General features: G+C 36.8%; 1 protein-coding gene across 2 annotated transcripts in view; it reads left to right on the forward strand.

Annotated features, from left to right (window-relative positions):
- Positions 1-27,121, forward strand: part of LOC110462130 (nephrin-like) — a 193,291-nt gene that overhangs the window by 43,159 nt on the left and 123,011 nt on the right. The window contains exon 1 of one of the 2 annotated variants that reach the window (XM_021515970.1): positions 3,508-3,586. The exons of the other annotated variant lie outside the window; for it this stretch is intronic. The gene's annotated coding sequence lies outside the window, so the exon portion shown is untranslated. Of the gene's footprint in view, positions 1-3,507; positions 3,587-27,121 lie in introns of those variants that run through there. 2 annotated transcript variants of the gene reach the window in all.

Raw genomic sequence — 27,121 nt, forward strand, 5'->3', positions numbered from 1 at the left:
CCCCCCCAAACACCTTATTGTTAAGTCAGGAACAATCTGACTGATCTGGTTGGACAGCAGTGTTAGAAGGGACAGTGGACAAAAAAATTATCCCTACATATCGAAATATCTAAATCTGTTAGACCCATATCTGTCACAGATGCCTAGCGGTAATTTCGCCCTTCACATTTAATTACTATATTTATCACATAATGTACTGTGTTATCCAGTGAATAAACCCATGTTTTATTTTTTGGCGTATTAACCCATGTATTATGACTTATCAGCTCTGTGATTGGTTGTAAGTTTCAATTGTTTCAATTGTGACGTTATGCCTAGGACAAGTACATGACGTCACAGACTTGCGCACTAGAGTCAAAATGATGCCTTTTTAACATTTCAAGGTTGCATGAAAATTGTCGTTTTACACAAATAAATGCCACGAATCTTGACTATTGTGATAAACAGGATAAAAAAGATCTTACACTCGTTTTCATTTTGTATGAAATTTATGAAACTCATCACAAATTTTTCATTTGAGCTCGCCAGAGGCTTACTAAATTGAAAAAATCTTAAGACTTGTTTCATAAATCTCATATGAAATGGAAACTCATGTAAGCTCCTATATATATATATTATGTTATTTACAGGTCAAAGAAGTTAGAAATAAGCGGTAACTTGCCAAATAAGACGGGATTACTACAATAATTGGTTTCACTTTTACAGAGCTATATATCGCGAGGTAGACTTTTTAGGTTAAATACTGTAACCGTATCACTGATAGCACCAAAACAGATGATTGGATAAAGCGTACTGTCGTAATGTTGTGTTTTGATAATTATCCTTTATCAGTCAATTATCACATGTGTTTGATTTAAGCCCGATTTTAAATGTTGATATGAGATATTGCAAATAAAGGCACTAAATTTCAGTGCGCTTGGTTGTTTTAGCGGATAAAAACTGTTTTTAATCTAAACACAGTTGGTAAAATTTCTTATCTAGCAGGAGCGTTTTGAATCTTAGATCTTCATGACAGATCAAAATATGAGAAAATCGGGGCAGTAGAACTTCTAGTTTCTTTGTGGCGATACTGTAACCTACATGAGCACAGTTGGATATTCACGTTATGGCTGACACGCTGGAAGATCACAGATTTTGATGGCAGATCAAAAACAGAAGGCGCATTACTTATCAGAGATGTTGTGATATTGTATAGGGTTAACACCGTGTCACCTGTCTCAATTTTGCTATTTTTTTCCGCTGAAGTCAACGTGGGAGTTAAGTAAAGCTGACAGTGTGTAGATCCGCCAACTTATGGTTCCAAAATTTAATATACGACCTTCAAAAATCAGTTGCTTTTACTGAGGAATTAAATTCAGGTGTTTCATATAAACTTGTTGACAAGAAATACTGATACTGTAGTATAATCTGCCTTGGGTATGGATGACCTAGCGCGCCCCCTCCTGGCTAGCTATTTCGTTCCTTTCTTCGTATTGGGTTTAGCTGGCTATCCCTCCCCCCCCCAACACTCACCTTTGACCTTGGCAGGATTATTTTTTTCCCCCTGTATTTTATTTATTGAATTGAGAAATTGACAGCAATGTTAAAAAAAAAGGTATTTTCCTGTGAGATGTTTAACACTTTTGATAAAATGCATCAATATATCATTACCTGTGTATATTTTATCACCTTTATATATTATTCATGTTGGCAATTTTTTGCAACACAAAGTATGACAAATTTGATTTGCATGATATATATGTTCGTTAATATTGCCAATTTTTAAAGAACTTTTTTCTTTATAACTACATAACAGAGTTAATTTATAGGTAAGAATTTCAAGGCATATACAAAGGCAAGAACATTTTAGACATAAAAATTTAATTTCAGGCGATTTAATTCTATTTCAGAGATGTTTTCGTAGTGTGTTTTTTTCACGCCAGGAATAAAAATAAATCAAAAGTTTAATGATGGGAAATAGTTGATAGCCGTGATGGTAATAAAACTACAAGCTATCAAGTTATGCAAATGTAATAGTTTTTTCATGGAAAGTATATTTTGATCAAGTAGTCAATATTTATTAGGTCATTTTAATATTTCTTTTAAGGTTAGAGAGAAATGTACATAACTTTTCTTCGTTCAAGTTTAGATTCATGAATGATTCATGAAAGAAAAAAAGAGAAAATCATTCCACAGCTTATTCATTATCCCTTTCACCCCTATGCAACTTTAGAAGACTCTCCCACCCATTGATCTGGACAAGTCCATTATGGTCTACAGCGATGAAAGGGTTAGTAAACCCACTTTTCTGGTTTTAAAATTAGCATAACAACTTCAAAGAATTGGAGCATTTATATGCATCACACTTTCTGTAGTGAAATTAGCACTTGGAGAAAATGAGGAAAAATTGTAAATTTTCTGTACATGAATTCTGAAATTTCTGTCTGAAGTGATGTAATGAAATGGCTCCCCGTACTCAAAAGTCTTGATACATCAGAGGTCACCAGAGGTCAAAATACTTATATGTGCCTCTTTGTGAGATCGGGGTCTTGTTAGCTTAATGAAAAATTGAAATAAAGATTTCATGTGTGAAATTGATTTCATATCAAATACTAGATCCAAATAATAGCATATCCACAATACTTCCCATTAGACAAAAAGAGAAACAGAATAATTATGAGGATACATTGGAAAAAATATTGAAGTTGAGAATTGACGTTATGCCTCGTGTAGTTGACAAGGCTTGATAAATTGTGCCCTAATCCTCAACATTTCAGCAATTGAGAAGTGTAAACAAATAGAAAGCATAACTTATGATCAAGAACACCTATTGGAATATCTTGTTTACGACCAACTGATATATAGACTTGCCAAGATTTTTAAATTACAGGGTGGCATGTTTATAACTAACATTAGATTCTTTTTCTGTCACTTATAATGCTTTATGATAATTATAATCTATTGTTTCTGTAGTAGGGTAAATAATAGCTAGCACATTATAAAGGTCATCTTGAGGTCATCATTCCTTCCCCAAAAAATAAAAAAAGTTTTCTTCTCAAAAAATTCTCCATTCAAGTGCAGATTCAATCTGGTAAGAATAAAATTTGAGAACCACTTTTCATGTTATAAATCCATAAATTACTTTTCTGAGAGGTCACAAACGCCTGCATCTATGGAAAACAATTTCAAATTCTTGATTTATTTTCTCTATTACCCCCAATTCTGGGCCTCAATTTTGTCTCGCTTATCGTGATATATCAGAACAAATGGAGAGACTGCCAATCTTTTTGATATCATTGCAGAATGGCTTTTTAGAATTTTTCTTTTTTTCCCCATATCCTGATAATTCTGGCTTGCCATAGGAGATGGGAATAAATTTCTCCCGTGGTTCTTCGGGATTCTGAGAGTCGGCTTTGGTAGATAAAATGATGATAAGGATGGAATTTTTCCTCCTGCACATTAAATTTGATGTCTTAACTTGCTGATAGGGAATATTAGGTTGTATGTGTGTGTTGATGTAGGTGGGGAAGGGTTACAGTAACTTACGTGCATCCCAGGGCTAACTTCACAAACTACTAGAAAGACTTGGAGTGCCGAAGTCTTACAGGTAAGTTTGGTTTATTAGCGTTATTTCATCCTCTATATAAAACCATTTCTGTTATAGCCGTAGATGTTAAGTCTTAAATGAGTTCCACTTCATATAAGATTGTTGACATGAGTCTAGAAGTTTTCATTTTAGTGAGGCTCTTCCGAGTTAAAACAAAATCTTCGGTATGAGAATGAGACGAAACCATCACATTAGCAAGGGTTTATGGGAAGAAGTGTTTCTCTGATATTTTGTCTTACATTATCATCGTTGCGAGTTTTGACTTCTTGTCCGTTATCTTCAATGTGATGTCCTATTCATGCCTTGATGTCACGTTTGTGTATAACTCGGACATCATGATGGGTGTTACTAGATGATAGTTTACAAAGAAAATATGATAATAATCAGTAACAGCAAGAACTATTACATTTCAATATTTTCCAATGGGAAACAGTTTTGGTCTCTCCGTCAAAATGTTTGAATAATCGGGGACCAATCATGACGTGACGTAAAATTAAGTCGAAATTCCCGATTGGTTTCAGATTGATATTTGCCGCCTAAAGAAACTGGTAACCATAGAAAGCATGATCATGTTCCAACAAAAATGGCTGTTCAAGCAATCTGTAAAACAGTTAAACAGCTTGTTTTAAATGTATTTTGAACCCAATTTAACCCAAAGAACATTACGATAATACTTTTCTTTGCTGTTTTGAGTGTAAATATTAAAGAAATGGAATACATCTTTTTAACATTTACGATGGTGTAAAACACGCAACCATGCATCATGGAATGTATTTGAATGGAACTGTGTTTCATACATTATAGATGTTAAATGTTCATTCCTTAATTAAATGACGTCCTAATGTCATGCTGTCATATTTGTAAGTAACACTGAGATGTCATAATAGGTGTTACTACATGACATCATACTTAAAAAATATGACATGTGTTGTTGTATAACACAGTAAAGTTATATGAACTGTATAGGCTTGCTTCTTTATGTTTTATGAGATCAATGATTCTTGTTAGATTCTTGTTAGTGCTCAGAAAGTACTTGAGATATCTTTCTCAAATAGTTACTCATATTAAATTTTAGGACTGCCAGGAATAGCAAGAGGGCCAATAAGTGGCCATCTTGAATTTTTTGAGAGTATTTATAAGTTTTGTTAGCGCCATTTCTCAGAATGTGGTTGAGGGATCATTCTCCAATTTCACAGGAATGGTCCCCATGGTACCTAGTTCTTCAGGTTAAAGTTCCGTTACAAGGTCTGGTATTTTTTAAAGTGTAGTTGACCTGATAAGTTTCTGGCACTTTTTTAAGAGTGTCAATTACAAACCCATACAGAGGTGTTAATGGGCTCCCAACATGAGCATCATTAACTCATTCACCCCTGAAGACACATTTGAACTCTCCCAATTCAAAGGTTGGAATAGTTCATTATGAAATTTTAGGGGTGAATGAGTTAATTAATAAATCAATCAATCTGAATCATGCAATCATTGAATACTACAATTATATCGGGGTATTGTAGTCGTATTTCTAGACATTAAGGATGCATGTGCCATTCATTATATATATAAACCATACACATGTAATGAAAATTAAATCACTCTCTTACACTTGACACTTTACCGCTACAGTTTAACTGTTTCTATCGCCTGCGATACAAGGTTTCACTCGGGATTAGTGGGCATTCTGTGCCTGTTGGTTTAAGGTTCGGAAAATAGTAGATATAATTTTGGTATGTAAGATCCTTTGATGGCAACACCTGCAGAATAATCGGAGTAATACCTCTTAATAATTTCAGGAGGAAAACTTAAAGAGTCAGGGTAACAGATTCTTTTGTTGGTACATACACTGGCTGACTTTACATAAGACTGAAGTGTTCTAATCTGTTATAGTGGGAAAAAGAGTTGCCAAGGAAACAAAATGGCTTTTATTTACAAAGGAGTTCCATAGGTCTGTTTTTCAAAATATACATCCAGAAGAACAAGTTTTCCATATTGTTGATTAAATAGAAATTCTATGTTCAAAAATATGCAGACACCAAATTTAAGGACATCAGCTACCTTTAATACACATAGCTGTAATGGAGTTATCTCCCTTGAAATTTGGTTGGTTAGGATTTGTTGTGAAATCAAAAAAAAAGATATTCCAGTGGATCTTCAATTGATCATCAATTTACTTTGTACAAAATACCAGTCGTAGATATATCACATACAAGTTTTTACAGTGGAACTCTTTTAGCAGAGGAGATACTTATCTAAGTAAGGTACGTAGCATATATCCTTAAGTCAGTATGTTTCATGTCAGTGTACATAATCTCTGTAGGAGTAAGGTACGTAGCATATATCCTTAAGTCAGTATGTTTCATGTCAGTGTACATAATCTCTGTAGGGATGGGTGGGCTTATTACAGGACAATGAAATATTTTGTGGAATTTCTACTGAACTGAAAAAGATACAAATGTATGAGTGGGCTTAGCATAAGCAGGCATGGCTTTCTTGTCAACTGTTTTCAAAATTGAGAATAGAATATGTTTTTGCTGTGATTTTTCATCAATAGTCATCGAAATGATCTAATTATATTTGTGCATACAATATGCATAACAGATCTATTGTCTGCTGTTCAATGGTCTTTGTGTAACAACAGTGTAAGTCGTGTCATTACAATGTAATCAAAATAAAATGGCTACATTTATTATTATTCTTTGAGTTGTTGAACAGATGGAAGGTTTCAGCGTCTCAGCTGTTACATCGTTCTGAGTGAATTCTCACAATCTTCCAAGGACTAATGTCAACGTAATCTATGACAGATCGTTGTCTGACAAATAACATATGTTTATACATCTCGGTGATAATCTTAATCTCCATGGCGATGACTCTGTGTCAGATTACCCAGTCTGATTTGAATTGCTGTAAATTTACCCAAACCTTTCTTATCTACAAAAAAAACCACCCTGAACTTCATAATATTTTGTAAGTTGTGTTGTCGTTTGTATGCCGACACTTTAAGTCAAGATAAATTTTGACCTATATGCTGTTGGGTCATTTAGTTCTAGGAATGGAAAAAAAGTCAAACTTTGATGTTTCAAACTTTGCATACTATCTGGATATTTTCAAAACATCGGACTTAGACTCAAGAATATTAAACATTGAGTTCCTGTAAATAAGACAGAATGTGATTCTTAAAATATGTGACAAAATACAGACTAATGCATTTAGTTTTAAGAATAAATATTGGATTTCTTACCGTATTCAATTTCTCTTCGTTAATTAAATGTTGAATGCCTGTGCTATTAAAAAAACCACGGGACATTTCACTGTTCTAGTGCAGGTGATTATATCACTTAGATTTATTAGTTGTAATTGACCGTATTTTCATAATTAATGGGCCTTGATTATACTTCGAAATAGCAAGATATTCAAATTATGAAGGTTGATTCATTAGAAGAATATCACTAGTGTTATATAACGGGGAAATTCTGGACTTTGCCGTAAGTTTGACACATCGAGAAGTTCAAATCAGAGAAGTTCGATTTATGGAAGTTTGACTGTATATATATATATATGGGTCAAAGAAGTAATATAGACAGTAAAATCCCATATAACACTGGATCCTAATGGAGGTACGTCCGTAGGATACGAATTACTTAAAATAGTATATGGGGCAAAGAAGTAATTCCAACAGTGTGGACAAGTTATATCCTTAGTGGTAAATAAAGAAACTCCATGGAAATGTATCTTTAGTGCGATGAACTCAGGGAAGAACTCCATGGTAACGTCCAGGGAGGAAGGTTTTTTGAAGGGAAACATTTTAAAAGCTCATTACAGTGGAACTGAAAATCCTGTTTTTAAGAGATTTTCTTTCAAGAGTCTAAATAATCTGCCTTAAATGTGAATACCTATCTATATGATAGATCATGTCTTTTGTTTGTGACTGAAGGAGAACAAAGAGACCCCTTCAAAGAAACTTGAGGCAGAAGCATCCGGTTATAGAGAAATGCAGTATGTATTGATGCTATCGCTGCGATCAGTACACAGCAGTTAGGGCTGGAGGATTTATTCTTTAAACAATTTTATCTCCTAGAGATTCTATCGAAGGAAGTGACGGTTTGATAGATGCATGTTGCCATGGAAATGATACAATCCATTTGTTTGCCATCAAATAGTCTAACAAACAACTGTTGGTTGTCTACCAGCCTCCATCTTGGATTCAGATCAGAAAGATTGAAGTTTTTTGAATTGAGATAGTTGCACTCTGAGTCAGACATCTTTTATCATATTCGCTTCTGCTATAGGATTTAGGAAATTTCTGACATATTTGTAAAGCTAACCCATTCACCCCTAAAGTCACATGTGAACATTTCCAAATCATAGACTGGGCAAGTCCAGTGTAAAATTGTAGGGGTGAATGAGTTAAAGATGATTGCATTGGTAAAAATACTGCGAGAATATACATAAATTCAGCAAATTTCTTTGTATGACTACATTTCCATTTCTTTTCAACATCTTTATTCAAACCATCATTTCATTGACAGAAACCATTGTTCAGTTGAATATTAAATTTCATATCTCTAAAATTCATGAAGATTGGCTACAGCAATTTGTGTTCAAGAACCCTAGAAGGGACAAAAGTAGTTAACAACGATAATGACTCCTCTGAGTTTGAGTCAGGTGGATTATTGACTCATCTGAGGTTTAGTTCAGAGAGCTAGAGGAGGGGTTGTGGTATTTACCCATGTGATTATAATTATTGACTCATCTGAGGTTTAGTTCAGAGAGCTAGAGGAGAGGTTGTGGTATTTACCCATGTGATTATGATTATTGACTTATCAGAGGTTTAGTTCAGAGAGCTAGAGGAGAGGTTGTGGTATTTACCCATGTGATTATGATTATTGACTCATCAGAGGTTTAGTTCAGAGAGCTAGAGGAGGGGTTGTGGTATTTACCCATGTGATTATGATTATTGACTCATCAGAGGTTTAGTTCAGAGAGCTAGAGGAGGGGTTGTGGTATTTACCCATGTGATTATGATTATTGACTCATCAGAGGTTTAGTTCAGAGAGCTAGAGGAGGGGTTGTGGTATTTACCCATGTGATTATGATTATTGACTCATCAGAGGTTTAGTTCAGAGAGCTAGAGGAGGGGTTGTGGTATTTACCCATGTGATTATGATTATTGACTCATCAGAGGTTTAGTTCAGAGAGCTAGAGGAGGGGTTGTGGTATTTACCCATGTGATTATGATTATTGACTCATCAGAGGTTTAGTTCAGAGAGCTAGAGGAGGGGTTGTGGTATTTACCCATGTGATTATGATTATTGACTCATCAGAGGTTTAGTTCAGAGAGCTAGAGGAGGGGTTGTGGTATTTACCCATGTGATTATGATTATTGACTCATCAGAGGTTTAGTTCAGAGAGCTAGAGGAGGGGTTGTGGTATTTACCCATGTGATTATGATTATTGACTCATCAGAGGTTTAGTTCAGAGAGCTAGAGGAGGGGTTGTGGTATTTACCCATGTGATTATGATTATTGACTCATCAGAGGTTTAGTTCAGAGAGCTAGAGGAGGGGTTGTGGTATTTACCCATGTGATTATGATTATTGACTCATCAGAGGTTTAGTTCAGAGAGCTAGAGGAGGGGTTGTGGTATTTACCCATGTGATTATGATTATTGACTCATCAGAGGTTTAGTTCAGAGAGCTAGAGGAGGGGTTGTGGTATTTACCCATGTGATTATGATTATTGACTCATCAGAGGTTTAGTTCAGAGAGCTAGAGGAGGGGTTGTGGTATTTACCCATGTGATTATGATTATTGACTCATCAGAGGTTTAGTTCAGAGAGCTAGAGGAGGGGTTGTGGTATTTACCCATGTGATTATGATTATTGACTCATCAGAGGTTTAGTTCAGAGAGCTAGAGGAGGGGTTGTGGTATTTACCCATGTGATTATGATTATTGACTCATCAGAGGTTTAGTTCAGAGAGCTAGAGGAGGGGTTGTGGTATTTACCCATGTGATTATGATTATTGACTCATCAGAGGTTTAGTTCAGAGAGCTAGAGGAGGGGTTGTGGTATTTACCCATGTGATTATGATTATTGACTCATCAGAGGTTTAGTTCAGAGAGCTAGAGGAGGGGTTGTGGTATTTACCCATGTGATTATGATTATTGACTCATCAGAGGTTTAGTTCAGAGAGCTAGAGGAGGGGTTGTGGTATTTACCCATGTGATTATGATTATTGACTCATCAGAGGTTTAGTTCAGAGAGCTAGAGGAGGGGTTGTGGTATTTACCCATGTGATTATGATTATTGACTCATCAGAGGTTTAGTTCAGAGAGCTAGAGGAGGGGTTGTGGTATTTACCCATGTGATTATGATTATTGACTCATCAGAGGTTTAGTTCAGAGAGCTAGAGGAGGGGTTGTGGTATTTACCCATGTGATTATGATTATTGACTCATCAGAGGTTTAGTTCAGAGAGCTAGAGGAGGGGTTGTGGTATTTACCCATGTGATTATGATTATTGACTCATCAGAGGTTTAGTTCAGAGAGCTAGAGGAGGGGTTGTGGTATTTACCCATGTGATTATGATTATTGACTCATCAGAGGTTTAGTTCAGAGAGCTAGAGGAGGGGTTGTGGTATTTACCCATGTGATTATGATTATTGACTCATCAGAGGTTTAGTTCAGAGAGCTAGAGGAGGGGTTGTGGTATTTACCCATGTGATTTATGATTATTGACTCATCAGAGTTTTAGTTCAGAGAGCTAGAGGAGGGGTTGTGGTATTTACCCATGTGATTTATGATTATTGACTCATCTGAGGTTTAGTTTAGAGAGATAGAGTAGGGGTTGTGGTATTTACCCATGTGATTTATGATTATTGACTCATCAGAGTTTTAGTTCAGAGAGCTAGAGGAGAGGTTGTGGTATTTACCCATGTGATTTATGATTATTGACTCATCTGAGTTAAAATGTTATGTGTATTAGCTGTTTTAAGTTTTTACAGTGTGTTCGTTACTGTCACCCAAGTCACAAATCAGACCCATACTTGTCAACTCACCAAGGTTGTTCATGGGTGAAAGTTGGAAGTATTAGGGGCCCGGTGGCCAAGTGGTTAAGGTGTCTAACATTATGCTACCAATAGCCCTTCACCACTGGGTCACGAGTTCAAGACCTACGTGGGGCAGTCGCCAGGTACTAGCTGGCCATAGGTCGGTGGTTTTTCTCCGGTAAATCCAGCTTTCCTCCACCACCAAAACCTGGCATGTCCTTAAATGACCATAGCTGTTAATAGGACGTAAAACACAAACAAACAAGTCAAAACTGTATGTATGAAAAACCAACGTCTTCCAAACATACGCTCAAGGACAGTCCGAGTTGGATTATTTTACTTTCAACTGTTAGACTGCCAACTGGATGTCAACTGGTCCGTTACAATATATATACAAAGCAAATGAGATTCAACATCCTTTTCCGTTATTTCTAAAGGTTGAGTAGCCTTTCGTGGATGGGTTCCTAATGGAATTCAGTAGTCCAGAACAAAAAGTAATCAAATTTCAAAGTAAAAATGACTGAATAACATCTACTCGATCGCGAAGGTTGCATGTGAATTTCAAGTTACAGGTTGCGTAGTTTGATGTAAATTGACTACAAATAAGACATCTGTATTATGAGATGTGAAATGTAATTACAGTATTAATGAACTAGCTCTTCAGACCTAGCCATTGTGATGCCTTATTGATCGGACACGTGTAGGGATATCGACACAACAACAAGAGGATGTCCGGTAACCAACGTCAACGAAACAACTGACCATCAGCAGCTATCATGATTTTCAATTACGCGTCAATTTTGTCACATTTTCATTTCGACTCCGGTGGCATTGTGTAAGTACGCTGATGAAATTAGATGGTTCTTTTGTCTGTGAGTTTGGTGACAGGGGAGAGCTCTAGGCCTGTAATTAGATAGGTCACTGATGAAGCTGTAGAGTGACCAGTGTCCAGTTGGGGTCAAGCATGGTCAGCATACAGCTCCTAATGTGGCTGTGAGGTCTAGATTTTTTGACAGCATTTGAACACTGGTGTACTCAATGTAGGCTTGGGTTCAACTCCTGTTGTTGTATTCAACTACCTGTTGTTGGTTTAATTCAACTCAATGTGTTGGATTCAACCCCTGTTGTTGGTTTCAACTTCTGTTGTTGGATTCAACTCCAGTTGTTGAATTCAACTCTAGTTGTTGATTTCAATCCTGTTGTTGGTTTCAACTTCCTGTTGTTGGTTTCAACTCCCTGTTGTTGGTTTCAATTCACTGTTGTTGGTTTCAATTCCCTGTTGTTGGTTTCAACTCCCTGTTGTTGCTTTCAATTCCCTGTTGTTGGTTTCAACTCCCTGTTGTTGGTTTCAATTCCCTGTTGTTGGTTTCAACTCCCTGTTGTTGGTTTCAACTCCCTGTTGTTGGTTTCAACTCCCTGTGTTTGATTCACCTCCTGTTGTTTGATTTCAACTCCCTGTGTTGGATTCATCTCCTGTTGTTGTTTTCAATTCATGTTGTTGGTTTCAACACCCTGTGTTGCTTTAACTCAAATCTTAAGATGGAACATGCTTCGGGTCTCAAAATAATTGTATAAATCTTGTTTATTTTGGAGAGTTTGATGCTTTATCGTTTTTATGTGAAATAAAATGAAATGACACGGCTGTTTGTGAAATACTCTCCAGAAGTTGCCACTGTTCTCTTATTAAATTGGAAAAAACTTAAGTTGAGCCGCAATTCATAAGTGATTCTAGGTCCTAAATATTAAAATGTTTAAAGAAAGTACTTGATTTTGTGAATAATATTTTTTTGTATATATTAAATTTACCAGATGCTTCACATGTCTTTATTGTGTGGAGGGTTTGATTTCTCAAAATTAACATAAACAGATATTATTCATTTATAAGGTTATAATTATTGTAAATGTTATGAATAAATATTTACAAGACATTTTTACTTTTGATGAATCTCTTTGCATATTTATGCAAGATCTTTGAAAATATATTTTCAAAACACAGTAAACTATAATATGATCAGACAGTTCTGTAAAAGTTTTGGTTCTAGCTTCAACTATACTTAATATAAATCTTTATTCCAATACTTTAAAGTTCCTATGGAGGGTGGTTAATTTAATTAAGTGATTTAATGAAATATTCTTGATGGACTCAACAAATTATTATCTTTGGATTTCCTAATGATGTGAAAGATGGCAAAGATTTTTCACAAAAACTTCATTAAGAATGAAACCTTCATAATGATCACTATTAGTTAGCCTGTCGATGGATTGGCCACTTAGAAAGCCGGCCAGGATTTGTGGAGATTTTCATTAAAAGAAGAACCTGCCTTACAGCCAACCCCTGACCTGCTGACTCCAACATTGGACAAGTCACTCAAAGTCTGGTCAGTTTACAGCAACTTAGCTTACATCTTTGATCACGACATTTACACAATTATCAAAATTTATGACAAAAAAAATCATAATTACAAATAACAATGTCTACTTAACACCAGAAAAGCAAACATAAAAAGTGTAATTTTAGATGTTTGGCAGGGAAAATCTTTTTGAAAATATAATTTTAATGATTGGGTAAGCTGACAATACCTTGGCTATCTAGATCCTACAAGTCCACTTGACTCTCCCTGTAGGGTATTTAGACCCCTCAATCACAGATTGACCCTCCCACAGCCTCTAGGCCCCTACTGGACCTGCTAATGAGTCTAGTAATGTTATGACAAGTACACAGTCCCATCCCAGCATCTTAATTCTATCTTCCCAGCCTCCTAATTCTAGTGTTAATTCTACAATAAAGGCTTCTGTCAGCCAGAATTGTAATGATTTATGGAAAGGCCCGAAAAGTCTGGTTAGCTTAATCCAGGAACTTGGTTGCAAATCAACTATGCAGTATGTAGGATAAGGATTTTCATTCGAGAAAGTGTGGATGGCAGTAGGTAGACTAGGCCCCCCCCCCCCGTCTCAAGAATATTATAGAGATTGAAATTATTTAGAAAAAAAAAATAAACTCTAATGATTTTGATCGCTGGGTGTCTGATTCTAGGTTCTGAACTAGGGGGAGAAAAGCTAGTAGTAAAATGAAGTTGAGAAATTCTGCATTAAAAATGGGGCTGGTAGCCAGTCTAGGGGGTAGGCTGGATTTGGTATGTTGAGGGGACGGGTTAGACTGGCTACGGTACCAGCCCCTAAGTTTTTATCAAGAATTTCTCAACTATATTTCACTACTAGCTTTTCCCCCTAGTTCAGTCAAAATATGTAACTATAAAGGGTTATTTTGTCTATAGGGGGTATATATACACATTTAATTTGTGTTTTAATTTTGAGCATGCAGAATCTCCCCGATGGAAATATTAAAAAGTTGGCAAGTGTGCTATGTATCAAGTCTAATAAAACTTTCTGTACATATGTCATGGGAAAATGAACGTCTATGCAACAGATGTCCAAATCTTACTTTAAAGTGACAAAGGAGAAGTAAATGAAATATCCGGGGCTCGGCGTGACCCTAGGTTGATCTTTTGTACAGCAGGTCTACCTTAACAGTACTTGTGTGCCCTCCAACATGTCACTATTTGTCTAAGTTTGCAGAAAAACTAGCATGACAAAATCAAATATTGAAAGCAAACATTTGATACAATGAAAGTGTATCCAATCGTTTTCCACTCAGTGGGACTTGGTGAAAGTTCGGCTCCCAAAAGTTGATCTGACATTTACAAAGCCAACTGTATACTTACACAGTCAAACCTGTGGTCGGGTGGTGCAGTGGATAACGCATTCCTTTCACCAAGGCGGTAGGGGTTTGATTCCCCGATCAAATGTGAAAAGGAATCAGATCACCTGCCAGACCACGTGGGTTTTCTCAGGGTTCTCCAGTTTCCTCCCACATTAAGACATGCTAACATCGGGGCTAACAAGAGTGATTAATATAAGTTGTATTTATAACTTGTTTCGTAATCGTTGTAAAATAAATAAAGTTTGTATAAACCTGTATGAAGAGACCACCCTTGAAAAGTCCTGAAAGTGGTCTCTTTATACAGGTTCAATTCAACTTCAACTTTATTTCTCTTTACAAAGTTGTAAATGTACAGTCAAACCTGTATTAACTAATTCACCCCTGAAATTTCGTAACGAATTATTCCAACTTTTGAATTGGGAGAGTTTAAATGTGTCTTCAGGGGTGAAGGAGTTAAGAGACATCCGTTAGGAAATCTAGAAAGGGGTTTATCGAGACAGGTGGACTCCTAGTACAGGATTACAAAAAATCACTTCTATTGGGAACATTAATAGTGGTCACTTAACACAGTTGGTATCTTAACATAGGTGGCCTCTTAACACAGGTGGTCTCTTAACACAGGTGGTCTCTTAACATAGGAGATCTCTTAACATAGGTGATCTCTTAACATAGGTGATCTCTTAACATAGGTGATCTCTTTAACATAGGCGGCCTCTTAACACAGGTGGTCACTTAACACAGGTGATCTCTTAACATAGGTGGCCTCATAACACAGGTTGTCACTTGACTCAGGTGATCTCTTAACATAGGTGGTCTCTTAACACAGTTGGTATCTTAACACAGATGGTCACTTAACATAGGTGGTCTCTTAACATAGGTGGTCTCTTAACACAGTTGGTATCTTAACACAGATGGTCACTTAAAACAGGTGGTCTCTTAACATAGGTGGTCTCTTAACAAAGTTGGTATCTTAACATAGGTGGTCTCTTAACACAGATGGCCTCTTAACATAGTTGGTCTCTTAACATAGGTTGCCTCTTAACACAGGTAGTCTTCTTAAAACAGGTGGTCTCTTAACATAGGTGGCCTCTTAACACAGGTGGTCACTTAACACAGGTGATCTCTTAACATAGGTGGCCTCTTAACACAGGTGGCCTCTTAACATAGTTGGTCTCTTAACATAGGTTGCCTCTTAACACAGGTAGTCTTCTTACAACAGGTGGTCTCTTAACACAAGTGGTATCTTAACATAGGTGGTTTCTTAACATAGGTGGTCTCTTAACACAGGTGATCTCTTAACACAAGTGGTCTCTTAATGGAGATGGTCACATTAATATTGGAAGGTTTTACTGTATCAAATACTGTGTGGGAGATTTTTGTGTAGACAAATGTGACGTCAAATCTGAGACATTCAAATGAGTATCTTAATAGGTATACCCAAATTCTGCTGTAAGATATCAATTTTTAAAAAGGAATGATTGTTAAAATTTAGTGCAATGCTATCATAAATTAATTATGTGTAGAGCTTAACAAAAAAAATTAAAAATAAAAAGTAAATTTAATTTGAACATTACATCACTTGGATTTGGAGTGACGATTATTCAATATAATCTTTTGTGTCGGTTGAAATAAAAGCTGGAATAAATTCTGACCTAATGTTACAAATCGAACCTTGAAATTTTAATCCTCAGTGACAAGTTCCTTTCAGTGAATATGTATAGATTTGAATGAAAGCATAAATCTAACAAACTTTTAAACAAATTAAATGTCATGTTAGTAAGTTATAATATTTGCACCAGAGTTTAGGGCTGTTAATGTACAGTACAGGTAACTATTGACTGTTGAACAGGTATGAGGTTCTTTGAAAACTCTCGATGAACTTGCGACAGGTAAATATTACAATATTTACTCTGGCGGTGAGACTATTTAATAAATGGGACTGTGATCCTGCAAATCAAACAGAAAATATTTTTAAAATATCGCAGTATTTAAATATAGACGACAAATTTTAAGGATAGAGTATATCATAGCTTACCATCAATGCAAGTTTTGTTTAAATCAGTATTTGAACAGCTAATAAGATCTGTTTCCCCATAGCCGAAGGTGTACAATTTAACTCCAGGGGTGATTTTGTCAACAGGTAAATTACAGTAAAAAAAAATTGAGCATCATTATGTCAAATATTTGAGCAGGACTTTTTCTGCAGTAGTAATATATCATATAAGACTGCTTTTCAAATATTTTGTTGAAGTTTTATGTACAGATGGTACAAGGGCAGTGTTCCCCATTATGTAGATATGTATGTAATTCAGTAAACTATTAAGAAGTCACGCATAAAAGTTTGGATTTGTACGTATGTTGCACGTAAAGAAAAAGACGTCAAATGGGTAAGGAAAGTTTGAAATATATGTAAATGTCCTTTCTAGCTTCTCAATATATACTTTGCAATTTCTGATGATAGATATATAGTGTATATGGCTATATGATGAAGGCACAGTAGTCTAGTGGTAGGACGCCAGGCTCGTGACCGAAGGGGTGCGGGTTCAAGTCACCGCACGGCACTGTGTTATATCTTTGAGCAAGATACTTTACTCCGCTTGTTCCAGTCTACTCAGCTGGAAATGAGTATGTGGTTGGGCAGTGCTAGAATTGTTGAATGCTAGCTGTCAGCGCCGAAATGGCAGCTCCGTCTATATGCTCACCAGGGAGTTGAGAAAGGTATTGGCTGGTTGCAAAGGCCCTATAACCACGGATAATAATTTGTGATCCACTTTGAGACGACCTAGGAACTAGGTTGTGATAAAGCGGTATATAAGAACCTCAAACTATTATTATTAATTATGATTGTACCCCAACCATTCCTTATTTGGGGGTACAATGTACCCTATGTACTAATGGCTAGGGGGGAACACTGCAAGGGTGTTTTCTTGTAGATATAAAGTGTTGTGATGTAGAGATTTCAGTCAGTGTAATTGTCTTTGATGGCCTTTTATCTGTCGATATGAAATAAAAAAATATTATGCAACAATCATAAAACAAGTTATTTCAACTTATATAGATAAAACACTCTTTTTGACTTCGATGTAAGCATGCGTGGAAGGAGGGTCTTAATGTGGGGTCTTAATGTAAATATATATGTTATATGCCAACTTGATAATTTGTAATAATATATTGTAGGGAAAGGGCTTGATATAAGTTGTAAAACTTGTGCCCAACTCCCATTGTATATAAATTACAATAAAATATGTTTAAATCAATGTGGGAGGAAATCAAAGTACCCAGGAAAAACCCATGTACGTCCAATCAGGGAATCGATTCCCTTGGCCGAATTGGTGAAAGGGGAGTGCATTATCCACTGTGCCATTGACCCATCTATATAACCTGTCTTCAATGGTCTTTAAGCTGACATGGAAGGTGTAAGCTTCCTATAGTGTCCTCGATTATCCGTCATTTCAGGGGAAAATAATTTTCTTATTTGAACATTTCTGCTGAAGGAATCACAAGAAGCATCTGATTAGCAGCATTTGAATTGATGGTGATTGAAGTTTAACACACCGGTAGTTCCACTTTTTGCCAGAAATCCCTCAGAGCTTCATAAGTTTACCGTATTTATCCTGTAATAACCCTAGGTGGCTGTTTTGTTTTGAATTTGAATAAAAAAAAAAAAATGCAAATTTAAAAATTTACGTTAGGTATCATTTGTAGCTAAATGATGGTTGGGACAATATCAAGTAACACATATCCTTGCATTTATAAATTGTTCTTCAGTTGGAAGGCAAATTCATTAATTTTTGATGTAGAAAATATTTTCATCTGTGGGAGATCATTCACTCGCTATAAATTCTGACCGTTTTATCATTTCTAAAATATCCTGATGCTTATATCTAAGTTATCAGCCATAAACTAATTAAATACCCTACAAAACACATCGTAAGATATTTCCGATGGTATCTTTATCATAATCGACTTTCCTTACCGAAGATGCCTGGCATAGTTCAGATGAAAAATAAATGATAGATTAAATATGACGATGTTGACGCTACAAATTAAGATGACAGCTGTTAGTTTGTCGGGAAACGTGATAGAATCTACATTGAGGCTTGTCAGGTGCCTTGCTTTTCACCCGTAGCCAACTTTGGGAATCAAACGCAAACTTACGAACACATGAGTGTGGTATAGTGCCTGCGTGACTCCCTGATAGAGAGTTCCCCACTGGTAAATTGAGATACCATACCAGTATCTACAGATTAGAACCTGGCTACTTTTTACGAAACTAGGAAAGAATTCGGTGCATTTTGTACGGCTGAATTCTCCCTTTCGTATGTCTTTGCTATCTAGCTTCAGACTGTTTAAAGTTTGCGCTGCACAGTTGTGGTAGAATCTGATGCAGTTTTTAAGTGCATGTTTCAACACTTGTCAAGCTTACCACAAAGTCACAAGATTTATTTTGAGGAGATTGTCATCTATTTTTCAATTTCTTATCAAATCTGTAAACAAGGATTTGAAAAGTTACTATAGAAGTTGTAACATTTCTATTTGTTTTAAGGTTATTGCAAGTAAAAATCATTTTTGCGACCTTCTGTTTCTTCCTCACGAAGCTAACCAAACCTTGATCACACGATCTCTGATATTCAAAATTTTTACGCGTACTTGCTTTTTTAAACCTTTCTCTTGCTGTGAGTTTTGATACGGAAATACATATGCACAGATCTCCCAATGATAAATGAGAGGTTGGGTGCAGGATTTGTATAAATCTGAGACATTATATAAAGAAATGTCTTAATGCAAATCATCAGCTGCTTGCCAAAATCTTTCAACTGCAAATTTGCAAAGGAAATAGTTATATATACATCCTGGCTTTGAGAATTTAAGTCATTCATAGGCCTCTTCTATACCTCTGCCTTATAACTCATTCACCCCTGAAGACACATTTGAACTCCTCCAGTTTGAAGGTAGAAATAGTTCATTATGAAATTTCAGGGGTAAAGGAGTTGACATGATATTGGAAAAAATATACATTTAATGATACCAACGAGAAAAGTATTCAAAATTGACTATTTTGTTCAATTAAGAATTTCTGACATTCAAACTTAAAATAATCATCTTGAATACTTTTCTCGTTGGTATTATTAAAGGTTTGAAAATGTGAGATTTCATATTTGTGACGGCTGCCATTATCCTCTTTGCAAATTAATGTGACAATAGACATCTATTGGAAATAGAAATATTCTAGTATGCATAGCTGTACAAATGGGCACCGACAATTTAGAAAAGAGTCTGCAAGGAATTCAAGACATTTTCAAACCTTAAAGCATGAAATACTGTAGATTTACTGATAATTTGCAGACACTTGATTTCCCAAATCCACGTCTTTTCTGTTCCATACTGTTTCTCACTTACCATATTTGTGTAAGGATATTTATTGATAATTAATTGTTCTTATGATTCTTGAATTCATGACTGGTAATGCATAAATAATGCAAAATAGATGTCGCACTAAATTCCATAGGTCTACACTACAGAGACCTAAATTGTGATTTAAATCACTTGAAGCCTAGGTGATTTAAAGTCATTGAGGTATAATTGTGAAAACATGTTCAATAAAACCTGTCCAATCTGACACTCTGTGGTATACAGCTTTTCAGTCAGATTAGACAGGATGTCATAAAAAACAGGTTTTACTTGATAGTATTAGTTATACACAGGCTTAATAAACCATTATGTTGGATTAGGGATGATGTCAGAATACTCATGGGTCAGATTAGACAGGTTAACTTATTCACCCCCTACATATTTAAATAGGACTTGCCCAGTCTTTGATCTGGTAAGGTTCAAATGTGACTTTAGGGATGATTGGGTTAAAGAATCATTTTGACAAAAAAAGTTTTGTAACAGAACTATGGGATGATCCTGTAGAACCAATGTCCCAGAAAAGTCTGCACGTATATATGTAACAGTTTATCTGGTCGATTTCACTGCTTTTGGTATGAAGGTATATTGTGTTGTGTGGGACTAATAATTTCATTGTTTAGATCTGTGCGACATTATGTAACGAATGACCTGTCATTCATAACAATACATCATCGTACCATCTCTCTGTGGTATTGTACAACTCGGCCAAGTCCGTAGCTCTGTATGATAATAATACCATCTAATATTGCAGGGGAAGTCTGTGACACAGCTAGGTAATAAGCATTTACCTGCTATTATGAAACGTTATATCATCTCTGTTTAACAAGCTTTTGAAATTCACACATAGGGATGACTACTGTAGTGTGGATAACACCGGCCTTCAAAAGTTTATATTGATCATAGTTATCAGCTGTTCACAGGTGAAACGAAAATTGATACAAATGTCAGCAGGTATGGATACAGATGTTATGTAACCATGGTGTTGGCCAGGACAGGTGATACAGTGATACCTTTATCAGGTATAACCTGGTCTATCCGTAGCGATTTTATTTTGATGAAGTACAAACTGAGCTAACCGTAGCGATTTTATCTTGATGAGGTACAAACTGAGCTAACCGTAGCGATTTTATCTTGATGAGGTATAAACTGAGCTAACTGGAGCGATTTTATCTTGATGAGGTACAAACTGAGCTAACTGTAGCGATTTTATCTTGATGAGGTACAAACTGAATTAACTGTAGCCAGCTTAGCTTGATGAGGTACAAACTGAGGTAAAGGTAGCCAGCTTAGCTTGATGAGGTACAAATTGAGGTAAAGGTAGCCAGCTTAGCTTGATGAAATACAAACTGAGCTTACAGTAGCCAGCTTAGCTTGATGAGGTACAAACTGACCTTACAGTAGCCAGCTTAGCTTGATGAAATACAAACTGACCTTACAGTAGCCAGCTTAGCTTGATGAAATACAAACTGACCTTACAGTAGCCAGCTTAGCTTGATGAAGTACAAACTGAGCTTTCAGTTATAGCCAGCTTAGCTTGATGAAGTACAAACTGACCTTACAGTAGCCAGCTTAGCTTGATGAAATACAAACTGACCTTACAGTAGCCAGCTTAGCTTGATGAAATACAAACTGAGCTTACAGTAGCCAGCTAGGGGGAGACCAAAATGTTCTGCTGTCTGCATTGCAGTAGCAAAACCTGCTCATGTAGCCACTTCTATTAAGAGACCACCTGTGTTAAGTGACCACTTTTAATAAATCCTAATGCAGTGTAATACCCTTCCTAGAGAGACACCTGAGTAAGACAGTATACAAGTTGATCAATCCAAGCTCCGACTCTACATTCTGTGGGTTCTATTTTCTTGCCAACTGAGGATTCCATCTCCATTTTCTTCCTACTGTGATAAATGTTTTACAATGGATACTGTCGGTGGAAGACTGACAATTTTCAGTTCACACAGCTAAAGCTTAGACGTGTTGGCTAAATCAATCACAATAACTGTGAAGTCTTATCAACTGTTTCTTTCTTTTTTTTCTTTTGATGGATTTTTTTTTTTTACATGTCGTTTTAATTCCCAACATGCTTCAGTAGAATCTTCCTCCTTCACTTTCGTTTGTAAATATTTACATTTGTCTGTCTTTTAGTTATTACAAAATGTAACTAATGATCCAAGGATGGTAGGCTATATACATGTTTAATGTTTTCACACCATTAGAAATCTGCCGTTTTTAGGTGAGATATTTCACACAAGGTACTTGACAGGTTTTACAAATTGGGAGAAATTTTACTTACTTAATTTGCCTTTGAAATGTTACAAATTTGAAATCTTTCAGCAATCCACTCGTTAAGCTAAAAAAAGTCTGTTTTCACTTACCTCCACAAAGAAATGATATATTTCAATTAGCGCCAATTTGCAGAAAAGGGGAAGTATATTTCCCTTCGCCTCGTTCCCCCACTGGGGTAAGTTACTGCTCCTAAATCTATTGGGGTTTCAACACCCAGAGCTGAACGTTTTCACACATGGGAAAAATAAATTGATACTTTTTTCTGGTAACAGGATTTGACAGACCTTGATAGGGATGATTTACAAGAATAACATAAACATCTCGTCTCCCCTCCCTGATAAGTTAATCATTGGCCAGTGTTCCGTGGCTTCCTGTGTCGGAGATTGCAGTGCAACGTTCAATGCAGACTATGCAGAGGGATGCGAAAAACAGATTTTTGTGTTGTCAGTTCATCTGCCAAAGAAATTTTCAATATTTTGTCAGATTTAGATTTGAAACTTGGATGTAAAAAAAATTCAAGTAAAACTTAAGAATGATATTTGAGAATAAGTTTAAAGCTATCGTTTAATGAAAAATCTTGCACAAGATGCTACAAACGAACACCTTAAAATCTTATTTCTTAGACTGGCCGCCGTCTCTAGAATACGGAATTAATAAGAAAAAAGTAAACCCTAATAATTTTGATCACTTGGATGTCTACATTCTAAACCAGGGGGAGATAAGCAAGTTGTAAAACACAGATGGGAAATTCTTCATAATAATTTGCGGCTGGTAGCCAGTCTACTTATTTCTTTACCCAATCTAATTTATAGATCAACTGGTTAACCCTTTCACCACTGTAGACCATAATGGACTCATCCTAATAAATGAGTGGTAGAGTCTACTAAAGTTACCTAGGGGTGAAAGGGTTAACAGGATTATTGTCATTGTTTTCAATCCTTGCATGGTGTCGTTATTGACAAATATAAGTGATTGTGGAAATGATAAATTGGAAACAATCTACCACCAATTATCTGTACTCAGATCATTATGGATATCAAAACTTGGGAACATGTACCTCAAATTATCAATATCAGCATGATATTTTTTTTTTTCAAAATATAATCTTAAAAACTAGCCTACAAATGGTCAATATCAGTAAAAATATTACGGAGACTTGAACTTTGAATTATAATATATACTGAAGTCAATTTGGAGATGATAAATTTTGGAACAATCTACCACCAATTATCTGTACTGAGATTATTATGGAGGTCCAAACTTGGGAATATGTATCACAAATGATCAATATCTGCATGATGTTGTTGTGGAAATACGAATTTACAAACTAGCCAACAAATCATCAGTATCAGTAAAAATATTACGGAACTTCAACTTTGAACTATAATATATACTAAAGTTATTTTGGAGATGACAACTCGGAACAATCTATCACAAATTATCTGCATTGAGATTATTTAGAGATCAAAACTTCCACACTTTTACCACCAATTATCTGCACTGAGTTTATTATGAAGATCAAAACTCGGGGACATTTACCACAAATTATCAATATCTGATATTGATTAGATTGGTACGGAGTCTGAGGGGTGTATGTGCAGCCTGATTGCCGTTCTGTCAATAAGACCGTGGCGGGTCGTTAAAGCCACGGTAAGCCATAATTCTGCTATCTGACCGTATAAAATCCACACTTAATGATTTTATATTTATTTCTCATTTTTTTCTGGAAATCGTTTTTCTTTGATGTACCTGTAGGATTTGCATGGTATAAATATAGCATTACAGAGCCACTGTTAACAACTGTAGAGGATACTGGTCACTGACTCAATTGCAGACACAGTATCAACAACCATTCCTATACAAAAACAGTTTGATTGAAACTCAAACATCTTATATCTGTATAAATTTTCTTATGTTTTTATACACTGATACACAGATTTCATTCTGACTCCAGGATGGTTAACATTTCCTCTGCTGTCAGCTCTGTTATAGAAATAAAAGTTTTAATATTAAACTTTATAGATCTATTTTACAACAATTATGAAACAAGTTCTTTCATCTTATATTAATCACTCTTGTTGGCCCGGATGTTAGCACGCGGGGGTTCTTATTGTGGGAGGAAACCGGAGTACCCGGAGAAAACCCACGTGATACGGCATGTGATCCCATACCTTTTCACCTCAGATCGGGGAATCGAACCCCAGCCGCCTTGGTGAAAGGCAAGTGCGCTATTCACTGCACCACCCGACCACCCTAAAATAGAAGTTGGTTGATATTGTTGATAATCACATGATTTATGATTATTTTTGCAAGTCCATTGCTGATAATGTCACAGTTATGTAATTTGAGGTTATAAACTAACAATTATCTACATTGTATTACATTCCAGGTACATACAAGCAAGTAGTTGAAACTTTAAACAGTCAATACCGCTTCCTTGGTAGTCAGGTGAATGTCAATCAGTGTGTAGCGGAACTGGACTGGGTCGATCGTTGGCGACCAGATAGCTAAAAGACAGTTAGGAAATATAAAAATTATATGTTTCATGCACGGATTGTGAATTAAAAAATGTAGTAAAATTAAAGGTCAGGGAAGTAACGGTATTGTAACCTAGGTAATGAATGGATGAATCATAGACCTTAAGTCCAGGTATGGTAGACTTGACAACTGGTCAAGAGTTGGTCTCATGGCCAGACCTGATGCTGCCCTACAGTGATGTTGACCTCTTTAGTCCACAGTGGAGAAAATACAGCTTGATTAAAAACTGATGGATCAAAGCTTTGACTGTTACGAGTTTTACGAGTTTTACGTCCAGTATTGAGATCTATGTCGAATACTGGGAAGGTCTTCTGGCCAGCCGTAGTAATACCGTCCAGTATTGAGATTTATGTCGAATACTGGGAAGGTCTTCTGGCCAGCCGTAGTAATACCGTCCAGTATTGAGATTTATGTCGAATACTGGGAAGGTCTTCTGGCCAGCCGTAGTAATACCGTCCAGTATTGAGATTTATGTCGAATACTGGGAAGGTCTTCTGGCCAGCCGTAGTAATACCGTCCAGTATTGAGATTTATGTCGAATACTGGGAAGGTCTTCTGGCCAGCCGTAGTAATACCGTCCAGTATTGAGATTTATGTCGAATACTGGGAAGGTCTTCTGGCCAGCCGTAGTAATACCGTCCAGTATTGAGATTTATGTCGAATACTGGGAAGGTCTTCTGGCCAGCCGTAGTAATACCGTCCAGTATTGAGATTTATGTCGAATACTGGGAAGGTCTTCTGGCCAGCCGTAGTAATACCGTCCAGTATTGAGATTTATGTCGAATACTGGGAAGGTCTTCTGGCCAGCCGTAGTAATACCGTCCAGTATTGAGATTTATGTCGAATACTGGGAAGGTCTTCTGGCCAGCCGTAGTAATACCGTCCAGTATTGAGATTTATGTCGAATACTGGGAAGGTCTTCTGGCCAGCCGTAGTAATACCGTCCAGTATTGAGATTTATGTCGAATACTGGGAAGGTCTTCTGGCCAGCCGTAGTAATACCGTCCAGTATTGAGATTTATGTCGAATACTGGGAAGGTCTTCTGGCCAGCCGTAGTAATACCGTCCAGTATTGAGATTTATGTCGAATACTGGGAAGGTCTTCTGGCCAGCCGTAGTAATACCGTCCAGTATTGAGATTTATGTCGAATACTGGGAAGGTCTTCTGGCCAGCCGTAGTAATACCGTCCAGTATTGAGATTTATGTCGAATACTGGGAAGGTCTTCTGGCCAGCCGTAGTAATACCGTCCAGTATTGAGATTTATGTCGAATACTGGGAAGGTCTTCTGGCCAGCCGTAGTAATACCGTCCAGTATTGAGATTTATGTCGAATACTGGGAAGGTCTTCTGGCCAGCCGTAGTAATACCGTCCAGTATTGAGATTTATGTCGAATACTGGGAAGGTCTTCTGGCCAGCCGTAGTAATACCGTCCAGTATTGAGATTTATGTCGAATACTGGGAAGGTCTTCTGGCCAGCCGTAGTAATACCGTCCAGTATTGAGATTTATGTCGAATACTGGGAAGGTCTTCTGGCCAGCCGTAGTAATACCGTCCAGTATTGAGATTTATGTCGAATACTGGGAAGGTCTTCTGGCCAGCCGTAGTAATACCGTCCAGTATTGAGATTTATGTCGAATACTGGGAAGGTCTTCTGGCCAGCCGTAGTAATACCGTCCAGTATTGAGATTTATGTCGAATACTGGGAAGGTCTTCTGGCCAGCCGTAGTAATACCGTCCAGTATTGAGATTTATGTCGAATACTGGGAAGGTCTTCTGGCCAGCCGTAGTAATACCGTCCAGTATTGAGATTTATGTCGAATACTGGGAAGGTCTTCTGGCCAGCCGTAGTAATACCGTCCAGTATTGAGATTTATGTCGAATACTGGGAAGGTCTTCTGGCCAGCCGTAGTAATACCGTCCAGTATTGAGATTTATGTCGAATACTGGGAAGGTCTTCTGGCCAGCCGTAGTAATACCGTCCAGTATTGAGATTTATGTCGAATACTGGGAAGGTCTTCTGGCCAGCCGTAGTAATACCGTCCAGTATTGAGATTTATGTCGAATACTGGGAAGGTCTTCTGGCCAGCCGTAGTAATACCGTCCAGTATTGAGATTTATGTCGAATACTGGGAAGGTCTTCTGGCCAGCCGTAGTAATACCGTCCAGTATTGAGATTTATGTCGAATACTGGGAAGGTCTTCTGGCCAGCCGTAGTAATACCGTCCAGTATTGAGATTTATGTCGAATACTGGGAAGGTCTTCTGGCCAGCCGTAGTAATACCGTCCAGTATTGAGATTTATGTCGAATACTGGGAAGGTCTTCTGGCCAGCCGTAGTAATACCGTCCAGTATTGAGATTTATGTCGAATACTGGGAAGGTCTTCTGGCCAGCCGTAGTAATACCGTCCAGTATTGAGATTTATGTCGAATACTGGGAAGGTCTTCTGGCCAGCCGTGGTAATACCGTCCAGTATTGAGATTTATGTCGAATACTGGGAAGGTCTTCTGGCCAGCCGTAGTAATACCGTACTGACCACTGG

Source organism: Mizuhopecten yessoensis, unplaced genomic scaffold (assembly GCF_002113885.1).
Source record: "Mizuhopecten yessoensis strain PY_sf001 unplaced genomic scaffold, ASM211388v2 scaffold10751, whole genome shotgun sequence".
Lineage (NCBI taxonomy): Eukaryota > Metazoa > Mollusca > Bivalvia > Pectinida > Pectinidae > Mizuhopecten > Mizuhopecten yessoensis.